This window comes from Ostrea edulis, chromosome 8, assembly GCF_947568905.1.
Source record: "Ostrea edulis chromosome 8, xbOstEdul1.1, whole genome shotgun sequence".
NCBI lineage: Eukaryota > Metazoa > Mollusca > Bivalvia > Ostreida > Ostreidae > Ostrea > Ostrea edulis.
The window spans coordinates 48,572,690-48,600,556 of record NC_079171.1 but is presented as its reverse complement, the minus strand read 5'-3'; the positions used below and the strand labels follow the sequence as shown (position 1 = coordinate 48,600,556).

General features: G+C 34.5%; 1 protein-coding gene across 1 annotated transcript in view; it reads right to left on the bottom strand.

The window, feature by feature from the left end:
* Nucleotides 1–20,696: 20,696 nt before the first annotated feature.
* Nucleotides 20,697–27,867, bottom strand: part of LOC125662490 (uncharacterized) — a 101,548-nt gene continuing 94,377 nt past the window's right edge. The window contains exons 28-29 of the mRNA XM_048894726.2: nt 21,635–27,867; nt 20,697–21,094 (exon numbers count right to left, since the gene is read on the bottom strand). The exon at nt 21,635–27,867 is cut by the window's right edge and continues 11,818 nt beyond it. The gene's annotated coding sequence lies outside the window, so the exon portion shown is untranslated. The remainder of the gene's footprint in view (nt 21,095–21,634) is intronic.

Below are 27,867 nucleotides of genomic sequence, written 5' to 3'. Positions count from 1 at the left end.
AACAAGAGGTACTGTGAGCAATGCTCACTAAGAATACCCCCCGCTTACCCCAATCTCCCAAAGGGTGTTGGTAATAGGTATAAACTACCTCTTTTCTGAGTGTAAAAAACAAATGGCATGACAAACCGAACCATATTGCTAATTCGATGTCCAGTGCGCGTGACCTTTGACCTTTTCACCCCAAAATCGATAGGGAACATCTTCATCCCATGGGTAGTCCATATGTATGATATGGTGACTGTAGGTGGAAAGGATAACGCTTTAGAGCTCGGAAACAATATTGCTACTTCAATGTCCAGTGCGCTTGACCTTTGGACCTCAAAATCGATAGGGAACATCTTCATCCCATGGGTAGTCCATATATATGATATGGTGACTGTAGGTGGAAAGGATAACACTTTAGAGCCCGGAAACCATATTGCTACTTCGATATCCAGTGCGCTTGACCTTTGACCTTTTGACCCCAAAATCGATAGGGAACATCTTCATCCCATGGGTAGTCCATATATATGATATGGTGACGGTAGGTGGAAAGGATAATGCTTTAGAGCCCGGAAACCATTGCGTCTAAAGACGGACGGACGGACAACCCGATTCCAGTATACCCCCCCCCCCCCACAACTTGCTGCGGGGGGTATAATAAACAAGATAATCACTTAATATGTACTGTTGTCTTGTTATTTTTACATTATAGAAAAATATTTCAGTTTAGCTATGGCTTCCCCACGAAAGAAGTTTTCTGTTGACTTTCAAAGAAAAGAAGATTGACAAATTCCATGCCAATTTTAACTTCATCTAAAAACTGGAGACATAAATATCAAATCAGTTTAAAATTTTCAAATATCAACATTTCTTTAATCTTTTCAACACCCCCCCCCCTCAATCATACATACTGAAGTTCTCATGCAAATGATTCCAAAAACAGCCTGTAAATCTTTGAAAACTGAAAGATGAAAATCTAGTAGCAACTCCCCAGCATGTTGACCAAGAACTCTTTTGTCTAGTGCTTGGTGAATATTAAATGGTGAACAGCTAGCCAATGCAGATTTCTTCACCTGAAAATAAAAGCAACTGAAATGAAGTATAAGTAAATGTAACATTACATCATTTGTGGCAGATTACCCCTACAAATTAACCATTGATTGATTGTATATTGTTTAACGTCCCGCTCGAGAATCTTTCATTGATATGGAGATGTCACCGTTGCCAGTGAAGGGCTGCAAAATTTAGGCCTATGCTTGGCTTTTATGGCCTTTGAGCAGGGAGGGATCTTTATCATGCCACACATGCTGTGACACGGGACCTTGGTTTTTGTGGTCTCATTCAAGGGACCGCCCCATTTAGTCACCTCTTACGACAAGCAAGGGGTACTGATGACCTATTCTAACGCGGATCCCCACAGGATCAAATTAACCTTTGAACTTTCCTCCATTCTATCTATGTTAAAGGGACTGATTCACGATTTCCCCCATATTTTGTTTTTCACTTTGGATGATCAAAATCTACAGTCTAATATGTTTAGAAGGTTTCACAAAAAAATTACCTGGTAAGGTTATTCATCATTAAAGAAACTCATCATAGAGAGTTTATTATTTGTTTTGAAAACAAAGATTGAGGTGTGTTATTGTTTACGAAGTTTTCAAAATAAATAGATATATTTTATCCAAGTTTATTATATAAACCACATCTCAAGTATATATATTAGGTAAAATGTGTCATTTAAAAGATAAAATTTGTGATTGTACATGTACAAAATGAAAGTGCTTTAAATTACAAAATTAATGTTTTACTGGTTGGTTGGTTTAATTACATTTTTAAAAAGATTCAAGTCTTTGTTTACATAACACAGAATCAAAGCTAAAATATTGCTCTTAACCTTGCATTCAGACAGTCCAAATTTTGGTTGTCAACATTAAATGAGTTATATTTCTAATTTTTAAAAATGAATTATATTTATTTTGAAAAACGTGAACCAGTCCCTTTAATGTTTGAACTTGAATTACATAGTATGAAATATGCGAACATTACTTTTGTTAGAGCAGATACAGCTACATTACCTGGCCATAAGTAAGTCATTATTTCACTTTTTCACTATAATATACATTGTATTTCATTTAAAAAACAATTCTTATAAAAACTTATTGTGAGATGAATTTAGTCCCAATTTTCATGATTTTTTTTCACTCGTTATGCACAATTGTTCAAATTTTTTCCTCCTATGATGCTAAGCAAATTGTAATACAGTCCCTGAAACATTCCACTTTACCATTTTCTGTTCGCTCTCTGTGCATTCACCGTGCACTCTCCGTTTACAGTTCTGCTCTCTCTGTGCGTTCACCGTTCACAAAGCGTTCACCGTTCACTATCATTCGGAACACCAAAGTCAAAGGATCGATTTTCATAGCAATTTAAGGCAAAAATGAAAAAAAGGAACGTGCGCATAAGAGTGAAAGTAAACTTTCTTATTATATCAGAAATTTGATTTATAAAGTACAAATATCAGGATTATCAACTGCAAAAATTCAAGGAAAACTGCAGATCACTCATCAATATCAAAGAATAGAATAAATCATTGTTATTAGCATTACAAAACACAAGTATTGTATGGTTTAAAGGTGGGAGAAGTTCTGAATAAGAGAAAAATGCAAGAGCCTTTGGTTATGAATTTAACCCTTATACATGTACATGTAGCGAAGAACGAGCGCTGGTACATATACGAAAATGAGGCAGTTTCAGCTAATAAATACCTCGCCCCCCTCCGAATTATCATTGTAACATTTTCAAGTTTGGGCAAAAGCACAATTTATTATATTATATATTGTAATTGTAAACAATGTACATATGAAATTTTCTTTTGTTTGTGCATGATTGCTACGTGCATTGATGTGAAATTTATGGATCTTTTTCATGAGAAATATACATCCAGTACTTGCACAGCAATGAACAAACAGATGTACTCATATATATATTCTCTACCTGATTATCAAGAAAGTACAATCGAAGGGGAAAATCTGAAATATACCAAATGAATAGACCATTTTGCGTTCACCGTGCGCTCACCATTCACCAAATTGCGTTCACCGTTCGCTCTGCGTGCGTTCATTGTTCGCAGACCGTGCGTTCACCGTTCAAGTGGGAAAGTAGAACGTCTCAGGGACTGTACCATCATCATTGAGAATAGTTTATGAAATCATCAAGGCAAAAATTTTAACCTCAAAATACTATAATTTCTTAACAAATTTGTGCCGTCAAATTTCAATTTTGCATTTGCTGTCTGATTTCAATCACAACACCTACAGATAAAATTATTTTGAAATCATGCGAAGAAACTACAAACAATTCTGTATGTTTTGTTATTATATTTATAAAAATCAATATATGCACCCAGGGGTGAATGAGCCGAGTTGCATGGGCCCAGTCTTCCTAACCTGCTATCCAACAATATAACCAAGTTTCATTTGATTCAGTTTTAAACTTTTCGAGTTACTGTCCAGAAACCATATTTGTCTGAAGTTTTCAATCTATTTTCAGTCACTGTGACCTTGACCTTTTTTCTCCAAAATCAATAGGGGCCTTGATTTGCTGGTATCCAACTATATATCCAAGTTTCATTTGATTCAAATAAATTTTTTTCGACTTATACTCCTGAAACCAATTTAAAAAAAAAAAAATTTAAATCTATTTTCGGTCACTGTGACCTTGACCTTTGACCTATTTTCTCCAAAATCAATAAGGGTCTTCCTTACCTGGTACATAACAATATCATTAAGTATCATTTGATTTGGATTTAAACTTTCTGAGTTATCATCTGGAAACCAAATTTTTCTGAAATTTTCATTGTATTTTCAGTCACTGTGACCTTGACCTTTGACCATTTTCCTCCAAAATTTATAGGGGTCTTCCTTACCTGATACCCAACAATATATCAAAGTTTCATTTTATTAGATTGTAAACTTTTCAAGTTATCATCCGGAAACTTAATTGTTGACGCCCGCCCACATCACGAAACCAATAGCTGTCAGTTCAACTTCGTTGCAACTCGGCAGAAATAAGCTACAAGTAACACTGCAATAAGTTTTTTCAAAAAGGTACTTTTCAATAAAATATATAGTGAAAAAAATTAAATGATGACTCACTAATGGTCAGGTACTGTACTTTACTGCATGCATATTTACAATAAACATACATAAAAATGCAGGAACTTGAACATTCAAAGAAACAAGAGGCTCACAGGCCTCAATGGTCACCTGAGTACTATAGCTCACACATAGACCTGTCAAGGAGATTAAGCCTCATTCTGGAGTCTTTTGTGCACAGCTTTATGATCTTTCCCACTTAATTACAACAGAAGGAAAGATGGCATTTACAGCATATAATCAGTCCTTATTCATTTCTCTCCCCCCCCCCCCCCACCCGGATACATGATACCTTGACACGTGTAATTTTGGTAGTCAGCTGTGCCCTCTTCTCTAAATGTGTATTCATCTACCATTGAACATCAGAAGGACTAAAGATTTCTTATTGAGCAATTAAGTATTATATATTATATGACCATGTGACCCCCCTCCCCCTCACAAACCTGATCACTATAAGGCCATGGATACTGTCATTCATAATCATTATGCACAAAAATAATTGTTACAAAACATAAGATTGATGGAGATTTCTGCTGCAGAAGTAGAGATAAAGACTTCGTCGGTAGGGAACTAATAAGTAGAGAAGATTTATTAAGATTAAATACATATTCACTATATTGGCCCTGCCCTAGGGTCTCCACCCCTGACCAAAGGGTCATGGGGGTGGTAAGGTAATAAATTTCACAATTCATATTCTTCTTATCCTAAAGATGCTTCACACCAAATATGGTAACAATTGGCCTGGTAGTTTTCAAGAAATTAACTAGAACTGTCCTAATGGGACTAATACCCCCTGCGGGGCATATAAGATGATGGGAAATATTTAATGCAAGCACATAGGATATTTTCACATTATCTACAGGGCAATCAATGTGAATGCAGAAGTGTATATTCTACAGTACAGCAGTACATGAAATATCAAAAATATGCTTATACTATTTGGCACATTTTAGGCTGTATGATTGCAAATCCCTGGTCAACTCTTCTAGTCTTTAGTTTATATTCACTTTGTTAAAGATCATTATGTTATGCCAACTTTACTTTGTCATTGATTTTGTCAGTAAATAAATGACATTAGCTCAAGTATTGGTAGAACTTCATTGTTGAACTTCTTTCCACTTCTTCAATTCCTGATTGACTTATGAGCGTAAAACGGTATTAGAAATAAACTCTGGACAAATTGTGTCTATTACTACAAGTACAACCAAACCAGAAGATGTCCGTAACTTCCATAACTGTTAAAATATTTCAATGAAAATAGAAGATGCACAACTACATAATATATATAAGATGAGAATAAAGTTTGAATCAAATCTGTTCAACGGTATTAGAATTAAACCCTGGACAATGTGCGCGACCCCCAAAATGAAAAGAAAATGTGCGTAACTTCTATAACTGTTAAAATATTTCAATGAAAATAGGAGATGCACAACTACATAATATATAGAAGATGTGCATAAAGTTTGAATGAAATATGTCTAGCGGTATTAGAAATAAACTTCGGACAAATTGCGTCTACGGACAAACGGACGGACGGACAGGGTGATTCCAGTATACCCCCCCCCAAACTTCGTTTGCGGGGGGTATAAAAATGCAATATTGTTACCAAATGACACATAATGAAGGGCAAAGATCAACTGCAATAATAAACTCATCATACCACCAGAACCCAGGGCTCAAAATTTTTTAGTAAAGGTATTCTTGTTCATGATTACTTTATTGTATACAGAGACAATCTGCTAGATATTCCAAAGAAAAGAAGGTTTTTATATTTTTTAAAAGTTTCTATCAATTTTAAAAGGTTATGAACCCAGTCCTCAATCCTCAGGGGTATAGCAACCTTAGAATTCACCCCAATTACCTTGGTTCTGCCATTGTTCAGTTACTGTGGCTTTAATGTGTTCGCATTATGCCCCTTACTGTTAAAATATGGCAAACTCTAAGATCAAGGTCACAAGCTTTCAGCTCAGGTGAGCAGAACATTTAGGAGATATGTGTATTGTCTAGGTTTAATAATGTTTAAACTCCAATGCCAAAGATAAAACAAGAGGCCCATGGGCCACATGGCTCACTTGGGCTCATATCTAAAGATTTTTCCTATATACATGTACATGTATATTCGTGTGCAATTTTTTTTTTAATCCCTATTGTGGCCCCAACCTACCCCTAGGGACCATGATGTTTACAAACTTCAATCTGCACTATGTCAGGAAGCTTTCATGTAAACATGAACTTTTCTGGACCCAGTGATTTTTCAGAAGATTTTTAATGATTTTCACTATGTATTTGTATGTAAAATTCTGACCCCCTACTTTGGCCCCAATTACCCCTGGGTACCATGATTTTTACATTCTTGAATCTGAACTATGTCAGGAAGCTTCCCTGCAAATGTAAACTTCTTTGGCCAATGGTTCTTAATGAGAAAAATTTTAAATATTTTTTTTCTATTCATTAATTATGTAAAATTTTGATCCCCTATTGTGGCCCCATCCTAGCCCAAGGGGTCATGAGTTTAACAAATTTGAATCTGCACTATGTCAGGAGCTTTCATGTTAATCTCAGCTTTTCTAGCTCAGTGGTTCTTGAGAAGAAGATTTTTAAAGATTTTCTATATATATTTGTATGTAAAACTTTGATTCCCTATTGTGATTCCATCCAACCCCCGGGGGGGGCATGATTTTCACAAACTTGAATCTGCACTATGTCAGGAAGTTTTCAAGTAAATTTCAGCTCTTCTGGTCCAGTGGTTCTTGAGAAGAAGATTTTTAAATGACCCACTCTATTTTTGTGATTATCTCCCATTTGAAGGGGGCATGGCCCTTCTTTTGAACAAACTTGAAAGCCCTTCACCCAAGGATGCTTTTGACCACATTTGGCTATAATTGGCCCAGTGGTTCTGGGGAAGAAGTCGAAAATGTAAAAAGTTTACAGACAGACGACGGACAACAGACGATCAGAAAAGCTCACTTGAGCTTTCAGCTCAGGTGAGCTAAAAATTGGTAACAAAATATAGGTCTTGTCACAAGGAAAGCACATATGACATATGGGAGCTCAGCATTCAAAAGTTATGAGACTCAAACAGACAGACAGAAGAAAAACAATATGCCCCACCCTTCATACATGAACATAAAAACTAAAAATTTATCTAAATCAAATTGCATAACTCAGGTGATTATAAAAGATACAATGTGCACAAACAAGAGGCCTGCTGGCCTTATAGGTCACCTGAATACTAGTGAAAATGTATCACTACTTCCATGGGCTATGAAATCTAGAATAGATTTTCTGTTCTGAATATCTAAGCTCTAAATTCTAATGCAAGGGGAAGATAACAAACAGTGATCAATCTCATAACTCCTATAAGCAATACAAATAAATAGTTGGGCAAACACGGACCCCTGGACACACCAAAGGTGGGATCAGGTGCCTAGGAGTAAGCATCCCCTGTTGACTGGTCACACCCGCCGTGAGCCCTATATCCTGTTCAGGAACAGTGTAAAACAAGATGTTCCTAAAACTTCACTGCCTTCAAAAGTGCATACACTGATGAAAGGCTTTAAATAATAGGTGTATTAACATTAAAACATCAAAAGATATGACTAATTTGGACTCATCTGATGTCATCCTAAAGTCAAACCCTGGGTTTTGATTGAAATTCACCATTCCTTGTCCATCCTTTTCTGCTATTCCTAAGTATGCATTTAGATTTTATACAGTATCAGCAAACTTACACATAAATACTGTATACTAAGTTTGGCCCAGGGATCATAAAATTTACAATTTTGGTAGAGGCTTAATTACCTTCTTTACATCACTATGCATTTAGTTTTTCTTACATGTGTGCGGTTCTTGAGAAGAAGAATTTTGAAAATTGGTCAATTTTGGACAGTTTTTGCACCGCCTCTAAGGCCCCAGGGGTGCAGGAATCCTGAAATTTACAATTCAAGTCCCCCTTGTTCCAAAGATGCCTCATATCAAATATGAAAAGAATTGGAATGATAGTTATCAAGAAGTTAAAAATGTGTATTGCAGGCTTTCAAGTGACATTTTGCAAATAATAAGGACCATTTTTAGGGCGAAATGATCAAAAATTAGGATTTTTAAGGGCTTTTTAGACAAAAATTAGGGTTAAATTTACAAATCAATAGGAAAGAAACAAAAGGCCCAAGGGTCACATCGCTCACCAGAGTCACTTGGCTCATATTTAAAAATTTTCCCTATATATTTGTATGCAAAACTTTGATACCCCCCCCCCCCCTTGTGACCCCATCCTCCCCTGGGGGCCATAATTTTAACAAACTGAAATCTGAAATATGTCAGAAAGCTTTCATGTAAATCTCAGCTTTTCTGGCTCAGTGGTTCTGAGAAGATTTTTAAAGATTTTCCTCATATATTTGTATGTAAAACTCAGTGGTTCTTGAGAAGACGATTTTTAACGATTTATCCTATATATTAGTATGTAAAACTTTGATCCCCTATTGTGGCCCCATCCAACCCCCGGGGGACATGATTTGAACAAACTTGAATCTCCACTATATCAGGAAGCTTTCATGTAAATTTCAGCTTTTTTGGCCCAGTGGTTCTTAAGAAGATTTTTAAAGATTTATCCTATATATTTGTATGTAAAACTTTGATCCCCTATTGTGGCCCCATCCAACCCCCGGGGGCCATGATTTGGACAAACTTGAATCTGCACTATATAAGGAAGCTTTCATGTAAATATCAGCTTTCTGGCCCAGTGGCTCTTATGAAGAAGATTTTTAAATGACCCCACCCTATTTTCAGGGTTCATACACCTTTTTTGTTCCTATTTTCCATGACTTTTCCAGGATTTTTTTTAAAATTCCATACCCAAAATAAAGTGCACCGCCACGGCACATGATACGCCCGTCACATATTGTTAACATGAACATATCACCATGAAGAGATAGGTATGCATGGAACCAAATGTCAACCTTCCTTTAAGAATCTTACCCACTTTATGGCCTCATGTGACATTGCTTCAAATATTGATAATGTAAGCTTAATGATTTTTAAAAGGATATAAAAACATTTTCCCAAATGGTTTCAATGAAATGATTAAAGTGCAAGATAGCCCTTTATCCAAGCAAACAACTTACAATAAATGGGAGTACTCAAAAAGGTTGATTTATTCAACATATTAAAAAATACATATATCAGTATCTGCCTTTGTCAAATCTTCAAGTATAAAAGTAAAATATGCATGGTGATGTCAATATAAATAAATATAGATTAAAAACGGTTATTTCAAATACTGGTGCATCTCCTATGGTGTAGTTATTAATTAGAAAAAAAATAATACATCATATATTTCTCAACTGGTTGTGTTAGACTTGAGAAATGCACATCTGCAGCTTTGCTCATTGTATTTTAAGGAATGAAGAACAATGCACAGCGTAATAAAACATCAAACATTAGTCATTATGTTTATTCTTAGACTGTAAAACTGTCATCTTAGTGAGACATGACAATCTGCACCTTGTTGTTGAGATATAAAATAAAAATATATTTTACAATATCATATTAATTCTTAAACTTTATACCAAATTAACTTTCAAAGTAATGGCTACCAATTAGAACTGTTCTAAAATTTGACAGATCAATTAGAAGGCCAGATTCCTCTGCCCAATTCCCGATTGCAAGAGATATAGATAGCACCTCCTTGATCAGATTGCTGTAACAGAAATCTTCTAAACTCATTAATTAATCTGTAATTTGAGAGAATGCAATTTTTCTGTTAGCAAAATGCCTCCTGAATTGCTTGATAATTACACCCATGGGACAAGGGAAATTTCTCTTGTTACTGACACAAAAGAAATACTTTGTTTGTTATATACTGCTGTATAATGAAGAATGTGTAGTTTCTTGAATTAACATTTTTTAATATGGTTATTGCAATACTATTTCATCTGTTCAGATTTACACAAATGCCCAATCTGCAGCTTTGTTCATTGTATATCTTTTTTCTGAACAATGCCACAGCCATAACAAAACATCAAAATACTAATCATTAAAATAGGCCTTTATACATATTGCAACCATTTGTTGTCTTAGTGAGAAATGATACTCTGCATATAGGTTGCTGAGAAAAAAAATTAAAAATTATATAGTACAATGTCAAATTAATTTTGAAAATAAAGACTAACCACAACAAACAAATTCACTTTCACAAATAATTTCTGGTATATCTGCAATTAAGAGGCTAAGATCTCTCTGCCCAATTCCCTAGAGATAAAGATAACACCTGCTTGATCATGTTGATCAGAGATGCTCTACACAAAACTCATTAATTAGTCTTGTCAAAATGCCCTTTGCATGCTACTCCCATGGGACAAGTGGAATTTCTCATGTTATTGTTAGAAACAAAGGAAACATTACATAGGCTAAAAAAAAGCTGTACAGTATATCATAAAAAAAATATGTTTTCTTGATGTAACATTTTTGAATGAGGTTTTCTACAAAACTCTTATATGAGTAGGGATTGTACCAATTATAACATACTTTTTTCAAAAAATCACTTCAACTAAATGTCACAGTGACCTTAAAGTACAGTGCGACACACCTTCTACCTAAGATGCATAAGATGACCAAGTTTCATGATTCTAGATCAAATAGTTTTCAAGTTATGAGCCGGACAGGGTTTTACCATATTTGGCCATATCTTCTTAATTAAAAGTCACAGCGACCTGGTTTTAATGTGCGACACACCTTCTACCCAAGATGTATCAACTGACAAAGTTTGATTATTCTAGGCCTTATAGTATTTAAGTTATGAGCCGGACACGAAAAAGCTAACAGACGGACGGACAGACGGACGGACGGACAGACGGACGGACATGAAGGCCATAACATAATACGCCCCGTCTTAAGACGGGCGTATAATAATAGACAATTATGCATCATTAATCCATTATTTATCAAATATTCTTATCACATTTATGTATGCCACAAGTTTCTGACACATTTATATAGCTGGCATGTGACACTATGACTTCTAAAAGTAGCATATTCTAAGCTTCTCAAGTTCCACATTTATCTAGATAGACTTCTGCAACCTATAAAAACAACTTTGTTATCACCACTTATTCATTGATGGGTACCAAAGAATGCACCAACATCTCAAAATGACTGAAGACACTAAATTTGCATTTCTTTCTTGTTTTAAATATGCAGGTATTAAAACCAGTTGATTTTGTGAACCTCACTTCATGTATAGGTGACCAAATTTTTTAGCTTTGTCCAACACAGAACCTGGTTAATTATGCTAATGTATTTCTTAATTTTTGATTTTGTGTTATTCATTATGCATAAATGTGATCTTTGTTTTAATATAAGAATATTGAACATTCATTAAAATGATATAAATAATTTTGTTATCCATTTATTATTATCATCATATGTACAAATTGTACATGAAGTCCATTTTGTTTAATGTTCATAGTTCTTTGTATTTTAATTGTCTATCTCTTTCATGGTTTCCTTCTTTTCTTGAACTGCACGTCTCATTGCATTTGATTTCGCGATAAATGTGAGTTTTCCTTCTCTTTCTGCATACTCAACAGCTGATGTTTCTAAAGTTCTAATGTCCTTTTCAAACCTTTTTTTCTTAGCTTTCATTTCTACTATTTCTTCAATTAAGCTTTTCCTTTTCTTAGAATAAATAGACCTTGTTATTATGTTGTCCAAAGATGCTGGGACTCAGTATTACATTGTAAAAATTCCAACAAAAACATAATAAACCCCTAATTATTCAATAGTGATTCTCAAAATAATAAGCCATTCACACCTTGGCTGCCCCAGGCAGTCACCATGTAAATTTCCTGGTCTGTTAGGGGATTAGAGACCCTTGACTGGTCACGCTTTGATAGATCTAGAGACATCAATACAGGTGAATACCCTGTATCCAAGCCAGTGATAAGCAATTAAATGTTTATTTAGAAATTGTACTCAATAAAATTTCTTCATTTTTCATATTTTGATGATCAAACAAATAATAATTTCTCAATAATATGCATGTTTAGCATTTTATGATTGCTTTCGATTTTAAAACTCTATTTACGGACAGCATGTAGGACAAAATTGATCGTATCACAGTTGAAACAGCTTGGATAACGGCTCGGACATAGTTAGGTGAGAAAAGGTAGCGTTCAATTAAAACAATTGTCAGTTATTTTGACATAATAGTTTGAGTGTTGTTAGATTTCGTCCATAAATACGCCGATCAAATTGCCCAGTGCTATCGGCCGATTGGTGCAAGGCATTTTTTTTTTTAGCTCAGTGAACATTTTAAAATCCTTTGGTATCTTTTTTTGAGATGCACGTGATTTTAGTGCCATCATTTAGTGTTATAAATGTGATCTTAATATTAGTGCATTATTTTTTAAAAAGTGGATTGCGTTTGTGTTTATCATTGGTAAAAAGAAAGCGTGCGTTTTGTGTCGTTGTTTTGTTGGGGTATTTTGGGGATGGGATTTATTAAATTGTGTTTTGTATCGTGTAGTAGAGATATAACTTAAGAAAAACGATGTTTTGTTATTTTTTTCTCTTTCTATTAGATGACCTAGTGCAAGAGCGATAACTCTTCAATTACCTGTAGGTCTTCAATTAGGGAGGCCGGAAATTACGTACCAAAAAGGAAACCAGGCTAAACATTAACTGGTTCCTTGTTTACAATGGGAAGAAACAGTTTGACCTAGAAAAACAACACCGGGAGACAAACAAAAGATGGATGATTGATGATTTTAACACGTAATAAAAAATAATTTGCCATTTATATAATTTTCCAGGACTATTCAAGGACTTTTGGCAATAATACTGATTTCCATGACTTTTCAAGGCCTTTAATTTTCAAATTAAAATTCCATGACTTTTCAAGGATTCAAGGATCTGTATGAACCCTGTATTTTAGCATTTTTGTGATTATCTCCCCTTTGAAAGGGACATGGCCCTTCATTTGAACAAACTTGAAAGCCCTTCACTCAAGGATGCTTTGTGGCAAGTTTAGTTGAAATTGGCCCAGTGGTTCTTGGGAAGAAGATGAAAATGTGAAAAGTTTATAACGCCGACGACAGACAACGAACAAATTTTGTTCAGAAAAGCTCACTTGAGCCTTCGGCTAAGGTGAGCTAAAAATGTTTTACTCACCATTTGCAAGAGCAATAATACAAAAACTAATTACCCACTCAGAAGATCATACCAGTGGTCATCATCAGCTGCCATATTCGGCATTCAGCACAAACCATGATATAATTCAGGTGGACTCACAATTAATGCTGAATATAGCTGATAACCATCAAGATGATTTCTGAGATGTACATTTAATCAACATATTCATTTTCTAAAAGTATACTAAGACTAGATTTAATAAATTCCAACACTTACTTTATGTCAAATTTATTTAAACTTTCAAAATTTGAAAATGTAGGAATTAAAAAAAAAAATTAGGGCTTTTTTAGGATTCTAAAGCTCAAATATGGAAAACAAGGGCTGTTGTAGAAAAATAAGGGCCCGCTTGAAAGCCTGGTATTGTTCACACATTTAATAACTGACCATTTTGACCCCACCCTGATACAAAAACCCCTACCCTTGGGATCATCAAATTTACAATTTTGGTATAGGACTACCTGCTCTTATAAATATCTATTTATAGTTTCAATATTATATCAACAGCATTAAAGAAGATGTTATCTAAGTGTTTTACACATAAACACTATATACTAAGTTTGGCCCCACCCTGGGGTCAGAACCCCTACCCCGGGAATTATGAAATTTACAATTTTGGTAGAGTCCTTCTTGCTTCATACCAAATAAGAAAAGAATTGGAATGATAGTTATCAAGAAGAAGTTAACAAGAGGCCCACAGGCCTTATCGGTCACCTGAATACTAGTGAAAAAGTATCACTACTTCCATGGGCTATGAAATCTAGAAAATATTTCCTGTTCTAAATATCTAAGCTAAATTATAATGTTCAGGAACAGTATAAAACAAGATGTGTTCTTAAAACTTCACTGCCCTCAAAAGTGCATACACTGGTGAAAGACTTTAAATAATAGGTGTATTAACATTAAAATATCAAAAGATATGACTAATTTGGACTCATCTTACAGTCATAATCCAGGGTTGTTAAATTCACCATTTTTTGTACATCCTTTCCAGCTATTCCTAAGTATGCATTTAGATTTTATACAGTATCAGCAAACTAAATACTATATACTAAGTTTGGCCCCACCCTGGGGTCAAAACCCTTACTCTGGGGAAAATCAAATTTACAATATTGGTAAAAGATTACCTGCTGTATCCATTTAGTTTTAATTTAGTATCAAAAGCACTATAGAAAATGTTATTTAAGTGTTTTACACATAAACACTATATACCAAGTTTGGCCCTGCCCCGGGGTCATAACCCCTATACCGGGGATCATGAAATTTACAAGTTTGATAGAGGCCTCCCTGCTCTACATCACTATGCATTTAGTCTTTTTTTTTTTCTTTTTTTTTTTTATACATGTGTGTGGTTCTTGAGAAGATTTTTTGAAAATTTGTCATTTTTGGGCAGTTTTTGCCCTGCTCCTAAGGCCCCAGGGGTGCAAGAATCCTGAAATTTACAATTTATATCCCCCTTGTCCCAATGATGCTTCATACCAAATTTGAAAAGAATTGGATTGGTAGTTATTAAGAAGAAGTTAAAAATGTTTAATTGTTAACGCATGACGGACGAAAACCGATTGCAATAGGTCACCTGAGTTTATGACCTAAAAAACCCATTAAACTTACCTCAACACTTCAATAACAAAAAGAGAAGGACTTGGAGATGTAGCGACTGTCAGACGTAAGTCAGGTATACTGGATATTGCAACACCTTTTATCATCATCACAGATTTTCGTACTTCTCCTCTTCTACAAAATTATTTTTGACCTGATTATGGCCTTCTTTATCATTAAACTAGCTGTTGTTCTACGAGGACAAGTCAATTAAGTAACCAGTCTATCCCATTTCTGATTGACTGACAGTCATGATTTTCATGCCTTGTTTCAATACATGTTTTATACCTGGGTACGAAATTGCACGTGTATCCAGTCATTCTTTAATAAGATATTGAAAGTCAAACATGGCTAGTGATGCAAAGGCATACTTTTCATCTAAAAAGTTGAGTACTGTGCTATAATTTGGTACTTGTATTTAAATGGTAAAACAGGCAAAAAAAAAAACAAAAGGCGAGTTAGCCGATGTTTATGGGTCTTTTGCACCATCTTGGGTTAAATTCTGGGTAGGAGAATTCAAACACGGTAGATTGTCTTTAGAAGATGAATTAAGTCAGGTCTGGACTAGCTGCATAACTGTAGGAGTGGATCTGTAGCTCTCTGTTATGTCAAAATATTTTTTTCAGTGAGCTACAGTTCTGCAGCTAGGTCTGGACATCCACTAATGAAGAAATGTGTAAGAAAGTTCGGGATCTGGTATACTCTGATAGGCAAATTCAGGTGGAAGAAATAGCGCAGGCATTAGGCATTTCACATGGTAGTGTTTCAACGACCTTACATGATCATATAGGTATGCGCAAGCTAACAGCCTGTTGGGTCCTCAAATCCCTAAGCGATGAGCAAATGGCAACCAGAGCATCAGTACGCCGTGCCTTGTTGAAGCATTTTTGGTCAAAAGATGATTTACACATCAATCAACAAAGTAAGGATAGACTGATTACTTGCATGTATATGAAGATCTAACATACTGTATAGTGGGTTTTTTCCCCCAACAATAAAGAAAGAAACATATATGTACCTTAGCATCAGCAGGAAAATTGCAAAGAATTTTGCACATAACTCAGTATAAGCTCCTTCTGGAACACATGATGGGCCATTTAAACTACTACTTCTCCAAATTTCCTCCTGCACATAATCTTGTAGTGCCATGTAAAACTGAACTAATGCAACATAACTTCTGGTGTGGTTTCTGAAACAATGCAAACTCATAAACTTAATGACATTTTAATCTAATATTAAATTGACTACAGAACTCCACATCTAGGCCTTTAATATTCCACGGATTGAAGAAGCCAGCACAATAATAGATTTTGTGGTCACAATGTCAAAGGTCAAGGTCACAACAGACCTCTTTACACAAGTTTTACACCCTTCCATTGTGGCACAGTATCTTCAAATGTTTCAAACATATATTATGTATAGCTTTTATATTATTTTATCCCAGAAGACAGCAGAACGAGGGGGACACTGATATAGACAACCTAAAACCACCAAGGAAGTTTATAAAAACCCTTCTTCCCTCAATCGATCAGAGTGGAACTACTTACCAGAGACAGTGTGCACAGCACCAACATTGAAGCATTCAGCACCAGTTAAGCCAGAGTGCCCTACTCCCAACCAGCACACCACTAAACTAGAGCTCGTCTTTTTAAAAATTAAATATATATATGTATAAATATAAAAGCTAGGACGCCTTTATGACGTCAGGCCATTTAAAACTATTTTAAAATTTAATGTCTGAGGATAATGAAATGAAAGCGCTTGCGTTAAAATTTTAACTTTTTGTACTAGCTGTTTATTCTATTTCTTTTAACATGTATATATACATGTACATGTTATATCAGTGATTCATTTTGGCGTGCGTCCTGCGTAAATTACGCATTGAATTTGCTCAGGACGCATTATTTCAATAACTGTGCATCCCAGCGGACGCATGAAAACTTGAAATTATATGAAAATGTTTTCATTTTCCCTCCGGTAATTCGTACAAAATCTAAGCTCTAGAACGTACTACACACCCGAGATATTACGAATTAAGAATTATGATATTTCATTGGTCAACTCGCACTGCATTAACCAATGAAACAAAATGATATAATATGGCATTACGGCAGGTAAACAAAACTGGGAACTAGAATTTCCTCGCATATAATCCGATTCCACCGATGTTTTTTTTTTACTTTAAAAAACGTCTAATCAAGGAAAGTTAACAACATTTTTGCAAAGTGATGTGAATGATAATATTGTCAGTTACTACGGGTAAAAAAACAAAACAAACGCGGAGTCCCAGAAATTAAACGTCGGTCCTGAAAAAGAAGTAGAGGTTGAGAAAATTCGAAAGGTGAAAAAAAAAATGTTACCAAATATGGTTTACACTTTATTCTTCGCTAAGATTTGAAAAAAATGAAGAAAATGGAGAAAAATTTATTATTACAGTATTTGCACACAACACAGAAAAACTAAATGGCATGAACAAAGTAGCTAGGAATAAAAACTTCCATCATTCAACTTTAAGCAGACGCGTGAACTTGGCGGATCATAAACTTATTTGTGTGTGTGGATTGGTTAGTACATGTATCAGGAAATTTACATTGCGCCACTCTTAAAATTCAAATCATTGATTGATCTGTTGCATGAACTTGGTCTTGAGAATTTTCTTCATCTCAAAATCATTTTGCAATATGAACTACGTATAAGAATTTTCTGCAAATGAATTATCTGATGGCTTGTAATAAAAAGCAAAATATAAATTCCCTAGGAGGGGGGTGTCAACAGTAAGCTAGCTTCTTCCTTAACTTGGTTTGTTTATACCTGTGATTGTCGGGCTTTTTGTTTAAAGGAATGAAATTTGGACTCATTGATTTTAGCATGGGACTCGTTATTGTAATCAAGGGGAGTCCACTGGACTCATGATAACCATTTTGAAAATGAAACACTGGTTATATATATATATATATATATATATATATATATATATATATATATCATTATAAGTAAATATGTTCACTTTTTATCACATCCTGCTATAAAGCCTTCTGTTTTTATCCGAGCTGGAGTTCATACCCAACACACCTGGCAAAATGCGGATCATAGTACATCCATAGGAGTTGGCGAAGCTCAGTGGTAGTATTTAAGCCCATTTCTCATATATTTCTACTTTATTGATAAATTGTTGACTCCTGTGGTACACTGGGCTCGAAATTAGCGAGAAATACTCGCAAAATGCAAGTACATTTGAAAAATAGTGAGTAAAAATAGTGGACACTCGAAAATCTTAGCGAGTGGTAATTTACAAACTATGATTGTATCGTATCCATTTGATACGGTAATGTACTATTCGCATTTCTTAAACTTGTACTCTGAATCATACAAACGCTTCCATGAACGACCGATTTCAATAACTGTTTCTATCCGGATTTTTCTTTTATGATTTTTTAAAGAAACTCAGTAGTTAAAAAATGCTTTAGAAGTCGGACATCGCATTATGATGAAAAATATAGACCTGTTCACCAGTATAAGGGCGATTAAATTGAATTCCAAGTATGATGTTTTTATTATTCATTTATCTATAAAAAAAATCAGAATCGATGTTTTACCAAGTCTTCCAGTAGTCTTTTTTATCAGAATCAGGAGAATGTCCAGGGCTCAACATTAACTTTTTTTCCTACTTGTCCATTCGGACAAGGGACAAAGATATTTACTTGTTCGAACTTCAACTTCACTTGTCCGACAAATTTTCAAAAAAGGATCAAATATTGTCAACTTGAAAACCGTATTTAAATTACTTAATATATATAGTCCATTCTTATACCTGCTTGATTGATTTTTAATCTTATTTTCTTGATAAAAACAACAAATGCATAAAACAAAATTTTATCTAGACTTCCTGTCTTGAATCAATGACTTCGTAAGATCCATGGATGATTGAAAGTAGTACACAATAAGTGAATACCAATCCCAATTGAGTTTGCCTAAGCTAGTTTACATAGCGATTGATATCGGGAACGAAGTTCATTTTCCATGCATTACACATGTACTTCCGACTCTCAACTCCTATAAACTTTTCACGAAATTGTTTGGAGACTTCTTTACATAAAAAAGCACTTGTCCGATTGGACAAGTGCCCATCAATATTCACTTGTGCCCATCAATATTCACTTGTCCGAAATGTTTTTCCACTGGTACCGGACAAGCAGACAAACGTTAATGTTGACCCCTGATGTCCTATCTAAATTATTTTATTGTCATATTGAGGTCGGGTTGTAGTGATGACACGAGTGCAATGCTCACCGCGTAGACGATTATCAAAAAAGTTCATGGGGCTCGTGATCGTGCTGCTTATAAACCATGAGTCCGGGATTCGCTTTAAAAACTCATTACAGATCGATCATGCAACCCTGATGTGGCATGAAATTGAAAGACTGGATCTAGACCTGCGGTAAACTGGTTGTGGATTAGAGGTACGATAATCAAGAGACCTAAACATTGCACCATATGAATTGTGTAACATACTGTCCTGTCCAAACGATGCCTGCACATGTTGACCTAGCTGCAATAATGTAGCCCTATCCAATTTTTTTTTTATTCTGACGTTTTCGGGATAGGGCTACAATTCCATAGGATCTCCGTAATGGTGCAAAATAATTTTATGAATAACCGATAATAAACTCTGTGTATTAGTCCCAAATGTTGTTTACACCAAAAGGAGTACCAACTTTGTGCTCAGGCATGTCTAATAAAGGTGTTTTTCATTAAATATAATGTACAGCGCAAAATTCTTCATCTGCTCCGCCATGCTTGTTATCGCGAGATCTCGTAGGTGGATCTAATGAAAAGCCTAAACATTGACAATCAGCGCGAAAATGTAGTTACTCGAGCCACTTCGACAAAGAAAGGAAAATCATATTGTTGCAGAAAGAATTTACACTCTGCTGTTCGGTTTTTAACTTGATATTAAATTCAAACCTTTTCAATACCGACGAAATAGCTTTCGCCTCCATACTTGTCCATTGATGTAAATACTACCTTATATGGCATATGCAAATGACTTGACAACCGGAAGTTGAAACTTCAGTACATCAAACATGGCGCACAAATATGAATCGAGAAATTGGAATTTATCGAAATTGTTGAAAACGGTAGAATAGAGCCTCACAAATCTAAAGTTGCAGGTTGTAAATTTATATATTGACTAAGAAACATAGAATATCATTTTATTTACGTAAAGAAAGTCAGGAAATGTTTAGAATGAGCGCAAATGTTGCGGGAGTGAATCACTCCCGCATTTGCACCATTACGGAGATCCTAAGGAGTTGTAGCCCTCTCCCAAAAAAAAAAAAAAAAAAAAAAAAAAAAAAATCAGAGAGGGCTACATTATTGCAGCTAATGTTGACCCACTAAGCTCAGTAATGATGGGGAAAATTGTTGATTTAATAAAGATTTGTGGGGAAAAAAACCCACTGCTCCATTATTTCCATTTTAGTTTGTAGGTTTTAATTTTTAGCCTGTGGATATTTTTCCCACTGGCTAAAATTAGCCTGTGGTAGAAAAAGTTAATTTCGACCCCTGGGTACATCATGCATCAAACATTCAAATAAAATTTTAAAATCTTTTAAATGATTTCTTTAAAAACTCACCCAGACGCTGGCTTAAATGCCTCACTCAGGTTTTGAGTTAGAATCTTCACCGTATTACGACATTTTGTGAAGACATAGGGCCAATCAGCAGTGACAGCCCAATCCCAGTCTGTTTTCATTTCCACGCCGTGTTTCTCTATTATTTCATTGATTTGACTTATTAAAGAATCCAACATAGTTTTCTCCTCTCCATCCAGTGGATAAATAAACCCATATCTACTTTTCCCCCCGCATTGACTAAACAGGTCATAAAAATCTGAAAATGTTGATGCCTCCTTCTCATAAAACAGTCCGTATGCCTCAGCTTTCTCTTTCGTCCAGTTTGATATTTGTGTCTGTTTCTCCGACTTTTTTGATTCCCAATTGTAATCGGTGTCAGAGGATTTGGAACTTTGTCGTCTAGATTTCACGCCTTCATTCTTACAAAAAACCCCGTCTCTCTTTTTTCTTTCACGGGAAGGAGGAGATGAGAAGTCGCAAGAAGCACTAGATGTTGATGCAGTATCACTAGACCGCACATCCTCCATTTTGTTTCTCCCGCTGGAAAATTAATCCGTTCCTTAGCATATTCGTACCGGGTCAAGTGTTACCAGATATGAAATATTTACAACCTAATTCAAAATTGTATTTAATTAATTTTGGATAAATGCCCCAAGACTTGCATATCTAAAATCCATGAACACATGCTTTTCATTACATTGTGGGGGTGTACATATTAGAAGCTCAAAGTGGAAAAATAAGTATTTTAATTTTCATGCGAAAAACATAATAATATCATATTGAAAAAATACACATTATAACTAATTTAAAATTTTCTTTAACCAGAAGTAAATATGATTAATATTTTTCTATTCAACCAGAGAAATACGTAACAGAGAAAAGCAACTCCTACCGCGGCATGTTTAGCGCTTAAAATATGTGACGGTCCCACCTATCAATCGTCAATATTCCTAATTATGGTTTCATAAATTGATGTCGATTCAAATTTCACTCCTATCATAAATTGGAATCGAACATAACTTAAGATTTGAAATGATTTGATGTGCAACAAATAAGCAAGCAAATCGTAAACAAACTTACAGATCTTTCCAAGTTTAGATCATGTGTCGCCTTTTGAGACGTATACTTCACTTTCATTTTATTTTGAAGTGAAACATCATCTGAAAATATTTTTATCTTGAATGGATTTGGAAGGTTTGAACTTGATAACTTTCATTCTTAAGTCTGTATGTACATCCCATACAGACCTAACCTCATCACATCCAAGAATCAAATGGGATTCAACTGTGAGTGAGGTTTGAACAGTATGCAAATGAGGCAACTATCATGAGAACTCATGAGAGTATGTTTGATCTCTTCTCTTCTAACTTGATGAAAGAATTTCAAATGTGAAACTCACGTTTGAAAATAAATTATGCTGAGTTGCTACTTGATTTTGACTAAGTCTGTAATTCTCATGTGATTCTCACGTTAGGATTTTGAACTTAGAAATTTTATTTCTAAAATTCAGCCATTAGTCGAATATATGTCAAAGTCCAAAATCCTCATGTGTGTTTCAGGTTTGGATTTCGGACTTAGGAATTGAATGTTATTTGTTGGAGATATTTTTGTTGTATATTCTAGCCCATCTACAATATATTGCGCTTTTTTCAAAACTTGGTTTTCAGGACACAATTTTATCATAATAACAAAAAAAAATTCGAACCCCGGCCTTCTGCAGTATGGAGTTATGATACGATTGTGCATTATATTGTGAATTAACAGTCTCGTTTACTTGCATGGAATATTAAACATAAATTGTTTCGTAAATGAAGTCTGTGCAGTATGATGATCGGATTTTTTCTTCTTTAAAAATTTTTCTTTTTTGTATTTCAAATCGATATCTTTTGTGAAACGATCACCGTCTGGGTAATGAAATAATGACATTGATAATTTAATTTTTTGGTCTAATAATCATAGTACAAGAAAAAGAATTGCGAGTGCTGTATCCCACTTACAACTCAAAAACTGATATTCAAATTTTGGTCAGCCATTAGAAATACTTTAAATTAGTTAAGCATTGTAAACAATAAAAAAAAAAAAAAAAAAAAAAAAAAAAATGAAAATTTTCAGCTCAAATTGTGCCCCTTTAAGGTAGCTATAGTTGGTTCTGTAGAGAAAATCTGAAGAATTACAAGAAGGCCGGGATTCATCCCTATACCTCTAAATGGAAAGCTATTTTCCATCTAAAAACATAACAATTAAAATCAAATAATCATTTTGCATGCAAGGATATCCATCTATCGATTTTAGGAAATTAATACCTCGTGAGTTTTTCTTACCAATGTTACCATGGACACTTTTGGCCATGAGTCCCCCAGCAGCAGGAAACAATAATTCAACTGATACCATTTTAAAATTATAAGTATAATGATGAATAAAAAATACTTTATACTTATAGCAATACATTTTTGTATTTTAATGTGTGCAAATCATTTGGCCACGAAATGTTAAATATCAGTATTCCCACGGAATATCTACAGTGTTATCGATATTTTGAGGGCATCAATTTTTAGTTCTTAGCCAAGTTAATGCGCAGTTTCAAGGACATTTGAATTTATGGAATTGGATTCTTTACTAACGGAGGCAACACACATCAATGAATATTTTATTTTGTAGATTGACTTAAGGAAGTAATACATCCTGAGCTTTTGAGCACAACTGCGCAGGAAGCTACAACTAAGTATTTACTGGTTCAATACTGATCCCATTGGTGCAAACATATTATACATCTATTACTAAATCCAATATCCAGTTGAAAAAAATGTGTCAATCAAAACTTTGAAAGGGTTTTGTAGGGACTATACAGTGATCCCTCATTATATTGGCCCCCCGTTATAATGCCATCCAAACATATTGCCAAAAATGTTCAAAGTCCCGTTTTCCTCACTATGTAAAACCCTGTTATAACGCCATCCCCCGAACACCGCCATCCGCCAACGTATTTACAGGTACGATTTGGTCAATTACTGTTAAAATCAACTCCACTAATTATCGCCAATCAACAGCAGGAAAATTTCAGTAAGCAGGCTTAACCAATTATCCACCGTTAGTTCTCCAGGTACATGTATCAACGTTTGGAGCAGATAATAAGTTACGTAAATTATAATCATCTGAGTTCAAATCTGTAATCTTGTTTTTGGAATCTGAGTATGGTGGACACACTGAAATTTAAAAATGTTATCTTGGATATAAAACAAAAACTGGAAATCATTAAATACCATGAAGCAAATCTAAAGCGATCACAGCAATACAATTCAAACTATTTTATGGAATTATGGAAAATTGATGTGAAAAGACGGACTGTATGAGATATTCTTCAAACATCGGGGAAAATAACTAGGGAATTTATATTTGAGGATGTTTCGTGTACCAAAAAAAAAAAAAAAGTAAATAAAATGAAACCCTTTGTTATTGGAAAATGTTTAAACTCACAAACTGACAGATGAACACATAACCCCTCCCCCCTATATAATGCCTAAATTGCTGAGGTACAAATGTTGGCGCTATAACGAAGGATCACTGTATTTTGTGGCGGAAAGATTGATTAATAAAAAAGTTCTAAATCTGCGTGATATTAATGTATAGTTTCTGTTTCATCTAACATATCTTCTATTTTTATACTCGTATACGTGTATTCCAGTTTCATGATTTATGATACAAGTAGCTGAGACTTGGAACTAGATCAAATGTTGTAATTTATTAATTTAGTTGATATATTATTCCAAACAGAACATCGATTCTTTAAAAAATTTAAATTAATTTACTCAAAATTTTTGTTTAAAAATTCAATATTTTCACCAATAATTTAAAATTTGGTCTCCAACCCCAACTTTTTTAAAGGTCAATTTCAAATTTAAAGACAAGACCTTGAAAATTATGTGAAATTTTAGAAATTGACATTATACTCCTAATATGTCTTCCTAAACTCTCAAATTTGATATCATGAATTTCTTTTGGTATATCAATTGCAAAAAGGTCATTATTTATTTCCATTACTTGTATTAATTTTTTTTAATCTGACAGCTATTGTTAGAAGACATAATTATATATCTATCTGATGCAATGATTGATTTCTGTTTTGGCTCCACTTTTTTGGCACACTGTTTTTGGCTATATTTAGCTCTAAAATTTCATAGTTATTTCGGATTTCAAACATTTCGGTTGAGCATCACTGAAGAGACATTATTTGTCGAAATGCGCATCTGGTGCATCAAAATTGGTACCGTATAAGTTTTACATGTATATTGTGTTGACACTGGTCCAACAGACAAATCAAGTTTAATTGAATAAAATTTAAGTGCAAAAAGGTCATGTTTAGAACACTGTAGTTCAATAACAAACATTGCAACCCCAGTTTTTCTTTTCAATTAGAATTTCCTAATTCTCCTTCAACGTCCAAAAAAATTGACAGTATAACTCCAAATGTCGGGTGCAAACCTTTTCAACATCTAAATAAACAAAAAACAATGGTATTCAATGAATGTTGATGAAACCAGTGAGTTTAATTAACAAACATGATTAATAGTACCACACCTTATCATTTTAAATAATTCACATCCTCATTAATATCATTTCAATTAGTTAAGATTTTAAATAACAGTACATTTATCAAGTGTTAAGTGTTCCTACAAAGTATTGCTCATTGTAGGGATAATTCTTTGATTATTTTGGGTTTACTAATGCCACACTGTTAGCAATATTTTAACCATTTAATGGTGGTTAATTGAATATAAAATGATGGGTTTTTGAGTTTCCCTGACAGCTCCTAGTGATTTGAAACAATATTTTAAGTGATAAGGGGTTGTGATCCTTAACATCCCATTTGACAGACACTACATTTTTATATCCGATATATATAAGCAGTAAAAATATGTTTTCATAAAATATCACAGCTGTTAAGAATAATAAGATTTTTCATTTAGATATATAATCACTTTATCATTGATTTCCAATATCCATACAAAAATTTTCTGCCAATAAGAGAGAAGTGATTGGAAAGGGTTTTCCATTACTTTTTTTGGTTGGAATCTGGCAGTTTCATATTCTCTCACTGTTAAGAAGATATGAGGTTTATGGGCGTCAAATGTATGTATACCAACTGGGATTTGAAGCAAATTATTTAAATGAGTTCCGACCAGAAAAATATTGAGCAGGAATTAGGATGTAAATAAAATGAAGCATAAAAATCAATCCCATTTGGAATCTGGCCATAATTTTTCCAGGTATCAACTAATATCAAGTTTCCATCAGCTGTATTATCTGCTCTTAGGCAGGGGTGTCACCCAGAGCCTCTGGGCTCATTGTAGCTCATTTTAAAGTATCCATATACAGTTACATGTACATGGTATATCGATCATTAAACAAGATCAAACATTCAAGCCTGGATTTTTCGAAAAGAATTACTTAAGTCCAAATTTGGACTTTATAAGTCTGAGAGTTTACTCAAATTTTGAATGCTCAAATAGAGCAAAACTCAAACTTAGGTATTAGATTTTTTTCTTCAGGAAATCCATGCACTTATATAATAAAGCAGAACACATTTCCATGAATTTCCAATCCAAAGTAAAATTATAAGTATCGTAAAAGTCACTTCCTCTCCCTGTGTCAGCACAAATGATACAGACTTCTTTACTTATTTCCGTTTTGCAAAATTGAGATTCAGAACATTATAGTTCCTGAAGGTGACAAAGTAGAATCATATCTTAACATCCACATTATCTTTCCAGAAACTAAACAATTTTGCCCATTTCTAGAAAAGTGATATCATAGAAAATTGTTTCTTCTAATCAAAACTAGAACTGCATGCACAGTCCTTTCGGGACTAATACGTACCCACACACTATATGATAGATAATACATACATCCTCAGATCAAAACAGAAGCTGTCTAATCAAATGGTCATCTAGTAGTAATATATTATTTTTTCATTGAAAATGTTGCTTTAATTTTCATCAGAATTCATGCATTACTTTTTAAAAACATGCACAGACAAAATCACATCTACAGACAGGCAGGGTGATTCCAATATACCCCCCCCCCCATCTCAAAACTTCGCTTGCAGGGGGTATAACAAGCCAAGGCAGTCATGCAATTCATTCAAAGGACAATTTTTTGAGGGGGCCTCCGTGGCGTAGTGGTTAGAGCATCATGCTCAAAATCACACGGCCTCTTACCTCTGTCGGCGCGGGTTCAAATCCCTCTCGCGCCGGTAAGTGAGAAAGTTTCCCAGTTTACTTGTGGAAGGTCGGTGGTCTCTTCCCAGGTACATTGTATCTGGGTTCTCTCTTCCACCAATAAAAACTGGGTGCCACCATATAACTGAAAAATTGTTGAGTGTGGCGGAAAACATCAATCAATCAATAAATTTTTTGAAGGAAGGTATGAGAAAAAAGGCATATACAAATTTCTGTTCTGGTCTTCAAATTCAATACACACTCAGATCAACTGCATGGCCTTCACCTTGTAACAACAAAATAACTTGTACTCCCAGTTTCTACCAAGTGGCAGATTTACAAAAATTTTAAAGATCTAAATTAATTGAACTTTAGAATATATAAATCATAGAATATTGTATTTCCTAACTTTAAATTGAATAATAAAATTATTTCTCATTGAACTCGTAAATCTTGAGTGCATCAGTATAACGCCGTGCTCCCACTTCCTAGTGACGTGCGGATCACAATTCAAAAACAAGAGGCCAATGGGCCACATCGCTCACTTGAGTCACCTTGGCCCATATCTGAAGACTTTCCATATATATTTGCATGTAAAACCTTAGTCCCTTTAATGGCCCCAACCTACCCCTGGAGGCCATGATTTTTGCAAATTTGAATCTACACAATGTCAGAAATCTTTCAAGTAAATGTCAACTTCTTTGGCCCAATGGTTCTTGAGAAGAAGATTTTTAAAGATTTTTCCTATATATTTGTATGTAAAACTTTGATCCCCTATTGTGGCCCCATCCTAACCCCGGGGGCCATGATTTGAACTAACATGAATCTACACTACGTCAGAAAGCTTCCATATAAATCTCAGCTTTTCTGGCTCAGTGGTTCTTGAGAAGAAGATTTTTACAGATTTTTCCTATAATTTGTATGTAAAACTTTGATCCTCTATTGTGGTTCCACCCAACCCCCGGGGGCCATGATTTTACCAATTTAGAATCTGCACTACCTAATAAAGCTTATCTATAAATTTCATCTTTTCTGGCCCAGTGGTTCTTGAGAAGACGATTTTTTTTAATGACCCTACCCTATTTTTACCTTTTCTTG